This window comes from Amblyomma mixtum, chromosome 2 (assembly GCF_055824585.1).
Source record: "Amblyomma mixtum isolate Tamu chromosome 2, ASM5582458v1, whole genome shotgun sequence".
NCBI classification, from domain to species: Eukaryota; Metazoa; Arthropoda; class Arachnida; order Ixodida; family Ixodidae; genus Amblyomma; species Amblyomma mixtum.
Genome location: NC_143013.1, coordinates 267,026,996 through 267,036,020, shown reverse-complemented (window position 1 = coordinate 267,036,020; position 9,025 = coordinate 267,026,996). Strand labels below are relative to the sequence as shown.

Here is a 9,025-nt window from a genome sequence, read left to right as displayed (position 1 = left end):
GTGACTCAGCCGGCTGATACCAGCTCTGGTGTGCTTTGGTTTACTGTTTCCTGGTGCGGTTGGTGTAGCATTCCGGGATGATGATGTCAAAGGAAGGGTGAACCATCCAGAAACAAATTTGTTACCTAACATGTCTTCATAGTGATGCTCAATGTTTGGACATACTATCGTGAGCAAAATTAAGAAACCAATGCAAGTGCATGCTGAAACGTGCCATATTGCATATGGGCATCGGTCTCGACAACAGGATTGCTTCGTCAGGCGGCGCTCACATGCAGTTTGGTAAAATTCGGCAAGAACTCACAGGGGTCTCTCAAATTTGAGCACGGTAGTATGTACGTAGCAGCATGCAAATAAGTATTACATGATTCATGTTCTTGAGAAGCACGAAGAGCAAGTATGTATTGAAAGAACAAAAAAAAATGCTCACATTTGCCTAAGAGCAACCTTAGCTTTATTAGTAGACAAAAGCAGCGAATGAGTCGCACTGGAGGCCCCTCGCGTCATAGCGTGCATCTTTTCCGAGAAAGTCGAATATCTTTCATTGCCTTGATGGCAGCTTGAATCCATTTGTGTGTAGCGACAGTGCCTGAAGATTAAGGGAGAAAAATTATATATTTATTATGATATACACTGCTACAATGATCCCATTGCAAAGACAACTAGCAAATGCTGCTATTTGCATTAAAGGAGGATGGCTAATGTGACAGCACCCATGAATGCCAACACTGAATCAGATCTCTTAGGCCTCAACACTTTTAAAATACCGAGCTTCACAGCACATGGCTGCCAAATACCAACAGCCTTATTTCTAAAGCATGACAGCTGAGCATTCATGAAAATTTGTTAACTCCTGGCTAGTTTTTCTGCTCATGCACTGCCCCATTGGTCTCAGAACCACGCCATTTAAGCTATTTATACTGTCCCTCACATGAGCTACAAACTATGCCCATCAATTAACCTCTTCTACACAAACCTTCACATGATGACATACCTACAGTGAATTGGTCACTAGCTTCCATCCCATACATTTGTTATTACCCGTTGTTTTGTGCTTCCTAATAAACCACTAACAAATCCTGAGTTGCAATTCTCGAATACACTGACGGAGTGAATATATACTTCTGTGCTAAATCCAGCTAAAACCAGTAATCACCTGTGAGTGCATCCATTTTCACTTGCGTGAGTGTCTTCTGTAGAGCCTTTTCCTTGCCTTCCAATATCCTTCTCCTGAGCAGCTGCCAATGAAGCTACGCTGTACCACTGCTTCTCTTCACCACACAGTTGTGGTGGCCCGCTTCAGAAATACTGCATCCTTCTGGATTCCGTCCAGAGTTTGTACACAGCCTTTTCAATCTCGAAGCAATAAATGAATGCACCTGCAGGAAACAGAACACAGGAATAAAATTTCTATGCTATAGTCACAGCCAGGAATGAGGCGTTAATTGCGGGTTTAACGTCAAAGCGACTCAGGCTTTGAGGAACACCGCAGTGAAGGGCTCCAGAAATTTTGGCCACCTCGGGTTCTTTAATGTGCACATACATCGCAGAGTACACGGGCCTCTAGATTTTGCCTCCATCGACATTACACCGGCGCGGCCAAGATCGAATTGCATTTGTTGATTGCATAGTGTCACATGGTAATATGCTTTCATGCCTGTTGAAGCATGCAAGTCAGAAATCATGTAGTTGTTTAAAATAAACACAAAACTTACACCCTCACAATGATGGTGTCATGCAATAGTAGTAGGTTCCGATGTAAGAAAGAAGTGAAAACGGTAATTGTGTACTTTGCCTTTTTATAACGTTAACTGCACAAATCATTTAGGAAAATGATTTCATGCTGATGAAAATCACAGATTAGTGTGTGTAATAGCAAATATTCAAAAATAAAAATAGTATGCAACAGTAGGAGCACTGCCTGTATATCACACAAGAGGCTGGGCTTGCTAAGAGCAATTCTGTAATTCCAGCTTTTCCACATGCCCTTGACACAACACTGAAATGTGCAATACCTAAAAAATTTAAATGTGATAAAGAAGGAAGTGTAACACACACTGACGACTCACTAGTAGACAGAGGAAGTAGAAATAGTAATGCAATAACCAGCACTAAAACGCACTAGCCTTCATAACAAAACATGATGCAATTAGTCACATCAAGATGCAGAGCCATGCCAGACAAGCCAGTTTCTTAGAATGGCAAAAGCACCACTACACTCTAGTATTTCCAAAAAGGTGCGCATGTTACAAGCCAAGTGCTTCTTTATTGCTATGCTATTTTTCACTATGACCATTGCTGCTAAGTGCATGAGAAAAAGAGGGTAACATTTCGCATTTTACCTCTTTGTTGTTTGGTTTGCTTTTCTTTGTACTTGGCTCCTTTCTATTTCTGAGTATATACAGTGCAACCCATATAATGTGGAAAACTGATAATGTAAACAGTTGTTAGTGCAGCATGCATTCATGTCTTATATCCTATTCTTTTCGAGTTGTTTAGCCATGCCATCAGGTAGCAAGCCAAAAATCTGAGTCAACCAGGTCGCTACAATCTCCTAGACAAATATATGTGAATTAGAGCAAGTATACTCACCGAAATGGCAAAAATCTTAAGGTTTACAGTTAAATTACTATTAATGCCTTTCATATTTTGCTCCTCAAGTGAAATCAGATGCCTTCGCTGGAAAGGTCTCTGAGGATCAATAACTTTGTGTGGGCTAGTCGGTTAAGCATCATTGTAAGAGGCAGCGCAAAAGAAACCAGGATGAAAGGGAAGACACATACCACAGGACGAGCGCTGAACTACCAACTGGTAGTTGGACGAGTGCTGAACTACCAGTTGGTACTTCAGAGCTCGTCCTTTGGTATACGTGTCTTCCCTTTCATCCTGGTTTCTTTTGCGCAGCCTCTTACAATGGGTCTCTGAGGAGTGTCATGTGACACTGGCGTTACAGTAGAAGAATGAAAGTTATCCTACTGCTACAACTGTTGAGGAGTGCTATGTGACACAGGTATTACAGTAGAAGGATAACAAGGCTGTCCTCCTGCTGTAATATCGCCATAAAATGCTGCTCTGTAGCCCGGCACTTCAAATCCAGAATCAAAGTTGCAGTATTTGATGACGCCTTATTGAGAAGGAACACACATATACTATTTCAAAGGCAAATGCCAACATATGCCGTCAACACTGGTTCAAAGCACACTGGTGCAACACACTGATCTCAACACAGAGTTCTAGAAAAACGCACTTTAGAAAACTCAGTACTTACATGTGTTCTGCAATACACGTTTAACGGGCCCAGACAAGGAAGACAGCCCCACAGTTGGACAGCGGAGACATCCTTTTCAGTGACAGCTCTTTTCAGACCTCTTCACCATTGGACAGCAGGCACTTCACCTGCATAACATCATAATTTGAATTTCACCTGTGCAATCTATGGAAGATGACGTACCCACAATGACTGTGTTAATGGGTAAGAATTCGTACTGCCAGTTTCACACAAACACAAAGCAAAGTTTAAACAGACAAAAGTTATCTTGCTCACACTTGAATCCACAATAAGCTCTGCACTGTTTAGGGTTCTTCAGAAATAATTAATCTGAAAGGGCTGTTAGAAAAGGCTGCAAAGTGCTCGAGCCTATTTTTGGACTGGTTATTCTTCAACATCTAACAATGATTTTTCTTCACGGTCGCCTGCCACTAAAAGCACTTTACGGCTACACTAATGATCGAACAGGCAGTTTTCTCATTGGGGAAGCCGCATCACTCCTTCCTCTATTTACGCGAATACGCGTTCATAGAGCCTGTTACTGGATGTGGCTTTTTGAGCTTGTAAGACACCACTGCAAGGCGATTGCACCGACAGTTCAGCCTTGGAGGACGACGTATTCAGTCTGCCTTTGACTCCAACGCGATTAACCGCCCGCCACAGTGGCCAGTAGCGCGTATCGCTTGGTTTGGTTTGGTTTATTGGGGTTTAACGTCCCGAACTATAAGGGACGCCGTAGTGAAGGGCTCCGGAAATTTCGACCACCTGGGGTCTTTAACGTGCCCTGACATCGCACAGTACACAGGCCTCTAGAATTCGCCTCCATCAAAATTCGGCCGCCGCGGCCGGTATCGAACCCGCGTCTATCGGGTCTGGCAGCCGAGCGCCGCAACCACTGAGCCACCGCGGCGGGTCTGGTGCCGCACAGTCCGCTGCAGCGAACACGACTCGATGTCGTATCGAGCAGAGTATATCAAATGCCGAGCCCTGACGCGTACTCGCGTAGCGCAGTATGCAGCGCCAGAGACCGAATGACGCGCACTATGGGCCACCACCGAGGCGGGCAGCTATGGGTTAGCTGCGTCGAATGCAGAGCGAACACAGCATACCCCTAGAGCTCGACAGCAGGTTTAATCGTCTCGCATAGGTGTGTTCAAAGCTTACGAAGCCACTTCAAGAAATTGTATCGACGCGTGTACGCGCAGCACATAATGCAAAGCTAAACAGGTCAAGTTGCGTGCACTATCGTCAAACCGCTGCGAGCGGATAGCGACGAAAAACATGCGTGCAGGCAGCAGTGCACAACCACGTTGAACAATGATTTTAGCTTATTTTCACGGCGTTCGCGTCGCAACGGATACACTGTGAACACAGACAGGCCAGCTAGTTATAGTGACTCAATGTAGAGTGCATTTTGCCACCGCAGAAATAACCGTGCACAATGGCGGCAGCGCCTCATCTCTTCCGTTTCTTCTCGCCTTAGTGCTAGGTGGTTAATTTGCGTGGTGGCAAATTGCGCGCATTCCTGCGCATTATTACAGGTCTTGCCTGAAAACGAAGACTCGACGCCTTCCAGTAACCGCTTTCTTCTTTTGTAAGGCGGTTCCGGTAGATAAAAGACGCAGCAGCTTCCATCGTTGAAGTCCAACATGCTGTCATGACGAAAAGCCAGCAGGGTTCCCGGCGCGGTCGCTTTTTCACGAAGCACACGAAGGGCTGGAAATTGTACTGCCAGCGGTGCCAAAAGCTACGATCACAAGTCAAACCAAACACGAGTTTGAAGCAGCGATTTTGAAATAAATACAACACAAAACATGCCCCAACGAGCGAGCGGCGAGCACAAACGGCAGCACGCCGGAACGACCCACGTGGTCGCGTGGTGCCCGGATGTGTTCGTCTTGTCACGTGACCTGCCAGCCTGCGCGCTCGATTTGAACGGCGTTAGCAAGTCCGCGGCGCGGGCGCAAAGTACAGGGTCTGTCAAAAGTTCCCAGGCCACATGGTCCGCTTTTCATCGGTATATCCTGGTACCTAAGATTCTGATAGAGCTATCGAGGTTCTGAGATGGTAGAACGATCCTTCTTCTATTCTCTACAGATATTTTGAGCTTCTAGGGTATCTCAACAGCACGACTATGCTGCTCAAAAGCAAACCCTCTGGCCTTGGAACTTTTGACGGACCCTGTACATATGCTGTATATTGGTTTCTCAATAGGTGTGTTGAATACTGGTCTCACGAGGCATTTCAACAGCCTGTATGCTTATACTCTATGGTCCAATCAAGATGATGCCATTTTATTTCATGCGTTTGCCTCCTTTTTGTTGTAATAGTCTTTAGTTACCCTCGTGTACATACGTGTGAATGCTCCCTTTGTGAGCAAATGTGTACGGCCCCTTATAACCCACACCTGTAAAAATCCCCAATTGGATTGACATCTTCAATCGTAATAAATATCAGGTTTTTCAGGGAAGACTCGAAAATTTTCAAAAATAGGCTTTTTGGGGTAAAAATATGGCTTTTGCGGCACATTATTACCAGTATCGCTGGACACCGGGAAGCCGGTTAATTGTCTTAGGTAGTAAGCTGGTAAACTAATTTCTAACTTTTTAACTATCAGAGATAGGCAATTCGTTGCAATTAGAGATTTGTAGCCGGTCGTTAGTAGTAGCCATATCAGTTTTTAGAATTTCTAAAACGCGATTACACTCGCTGCTGTGGCTCGACAAAATTTGGCTGCATCGTGCGAAAATACATTCGGTTTCGAAAGCATGCAGGCAAAGCAAGCCCTCCAGTGCATGTAACTAGTCGAAAAAGCCAAATTTTGTCGAGCCGCAGCCCCAAGGGTAATCGCGTTTTCCAAATTCTAAAATCTGATACGGCTATTACGACCAGCTACAAATCTCTGATTGCAACTAGGCGCCTAACTCTACTGATTAAAAAGTTATTTATTAAAAATTAGTAAACCAGCTTACTGAAGACAATTTACCGGCTTTCTGTTGTCCGCCAACACTGGTGATAGCACAAACCATATTTTTACCCCAAAAAGCCTATTTTTGAAAATTTTTGAAGGTGATTGCTGAAACGCCCGGTATTCAGGTAATGCTGCCTCCGCACCATTATGCTGTCACATTTATGAATCAGTAACTCAAGTGAGCTCTCCCTTACATTGTGCAATTTAATTCCAACCTAAGGATAGTTTCATACCACATTTCTCACTTGGTACCAAAAAAGAATACTGTGTTCACTTGTACGTTAAATTTTACACTGCGAAGCGACCTCATGAGCAGTGTTTTTCCGAGTCACAACCTACAACCATACTTCAACATCATGACCTCTCCCATAGCAGATATAATATGAATAAAGGCTGTTCAGCTGAAATGGGAATCGTTTGAGCTGTTGTTGCGGTTGGTTCTAAAATTTGTGAGAAATCTGTTGTAAATTTAATTTTTGTTGCTAAAGTTTTAATTGACTTGTAGTCAATTAAATTTATATTGGGTCATATCAGTCAATAACATATTGACTTTTTAATGAGTCGTGAGAAATGGGCTGTAAATGGAATTTTTGTTGCTTGAGTTTTAATTCACTTGAAGTCAATTAAATTTATATTGGGTCATATCAGTCAAGAACTTATTGACTTTTTAATGACATAGTGAGAAATCGATGTAAATTGATTTTTTGTTGCTTGAGTTTTAATTCACTTGTGTTTAATTAAATTTATATTGGGTCATATAAGTCAAGAACTTATTGACTTTTTAATGACATAGTGAGAAATCGATGTAAATTGATTTTTTGTTGCTTGAGTTTTAATTCACTTGTAGTCAATTAAATTTATATTGGGTCATACCAGTCAAGAACATATTGACTTTTTATAGACCAAAGTCATTAGGATTTGAGTATTAATAGACTTTTTATTGACTCAATAAATACTCTATAAACAGTTAATTGCATCTCAATGTTCATTTTTGTAAGGGGATAGCTTTACATCATAAATGGATTCGCTTTGTTTTTTTTTCTATATCTGGTTAAAATTTCGGACTTCAACTTCGGCGATGGGTCAACGGCGTCCGCTCGATAACGTAAGGGATAAAGGTATAGCGACGTCCGTATTTCTTCTTGACAGCGCAAAAAAGGCTGTATCGGCGGGCTGCGTGCGTTAGACGATAGCTGAAGAAAGCTTCGTGTCAACACTCCGAGGACAGCTTCCGCCATGTACGTATACATGCGAGTCGCTTGTCAGTAGCGACCTCTCGTCGCATCTTTAACGAACCGAAGAATGAGCAAGAAGAGAAAAAAAAAAACTCAAGAAGGAGATACGTGTAGACATAAGAGAGAGTATAGCCCGCGGTATGTGTATAGGCATACGGGAGCAAAAACATCCCGGCTTTCTCTCGGACCACTTAGGAGGTTTCGCCGAAAGCTATAGGTACGATGATACACACAGCTTTCCCGGCAACCTGAATTCCTTTTACGTCCACTTTCCGAAGCGAACACTGATACCCCTCTTCCTCACCTCCCTCCCCTTCCTAACCTCTCTTTTACAGATCCAGCGTCGAAGACAAGTTTACACCCAAACGCGGGGGCAATAAGAGCGCTCTCTCTCTCGCTAACACTCTCTTCGCGTAAGAGGCAAAGAAAGATCGGCACTCGGTTTGTGTTATTGCTGCTGCCTGCCAGCGGCGAATGTATCGCGAAGCGGCTCGTCGGCCCATCTTTTCCAGGGAGTGCAAAAATAAGCAACGCGCCCGCCGCGGCTCCTGCCGGGGAGCCGAAAGGCGACGTCAGTGCCGGCGCGCGAGCGAGCTCCACTTCGAGCAGCGCAGTGCGCCTCAAAACGTTTGTTATGAGCCGCGCCGTCCCATTCGCGCGGTCTCTCTTGCCAGACGAGCGCGCTCTCTTTCTTGGCTTCCCTGCGCAAATAAACGATCCGTATAAGCTGGCGAGCGTGGGCGTCGAGACGTCTTCGATGGGCAACCGGGCGAGAAAGTGTTCCCCGAAATACTGGGGGCAATCTGCACGCGCTGAGCACGTCATTTGGGATTCCTTGTCCTCCAGGCTAACAATGTATTCTACTTCCGTTCGCTACTTCCATTCGCGACCGCTATTTCAAGCGCTAACGATTTCAGTCGGTTCTGCGCGAGCGGCTTTTCATAAGCAAGAAAGGCTGTGGCGAATATACTGTATATATCAAATACCTTATCATACGGTTTGTTTATTTATTTATTTATTCACTACAATACCTTCAGCGCCCCAGTGGGGCGTTACAGAAGGGAGTGGATAAACAAGTAAAGACAATGCAGCAAAATGAAAACAAAAAGTAAATGCTAAATGTAATGTAATACAGCAAAGAAAGAAAAAACGTAAGCTTGAACGAAATACATATAACATTAGGTAACAAAACAGCCTAGTCAAACACATAGTTTTCCGCGGCATTTTTAAACAAACAGGTGTCAGAAATATCGGCAACCAAGGTGGGCAGGTGATTCCAATCGCTCGCCGTCTCGGGTATAAACGAGTTAAAGTATGCATTGCTTCGGCAGTATCGAATGCGTACCTTGTGGCGATGGTCCGTGCGAGGTGATATGAATGATGGTAAAGATAGAAGATCCCATTTTAGCTGATGATTGTGGTAGGAAATCTCGTGAAAAGTTAGCATTTGCGCGGTTTTTCTACGAAGGGACAAGCTAGGAAGGTTCAAAGTATTTTTCATGGCAGTTACACTAGCAGTGCGGGAAAAGTTAGACAAAATAAATCGGGCGC

At 44.0% G+C, this 9,025-nt stretch overlaps 1 long non-coding RNA gene across 1 annotated transcript; it reads right to left on the bottom strand.

Moving 5' to 3' along the window:
• Positions 1-431: 431 nt before the first annotated feature.
• On the bottom strand, positions 432-2,769 carry LOC149363896 (uncharacterized). Its single transcript, XR_016289130.1, has 2 exons — positions 1,157-2,769; positions 432-589 (listed from the first exon to the last, which is right to left on the bottom strand). It is a non-coding gene; the product is annotated as an uncharacterized LOC149363896 (long non-coding RNA).
• Between the last annotated feature and the right edge of the window lie 6,256 nt (positions 2,770-9,025).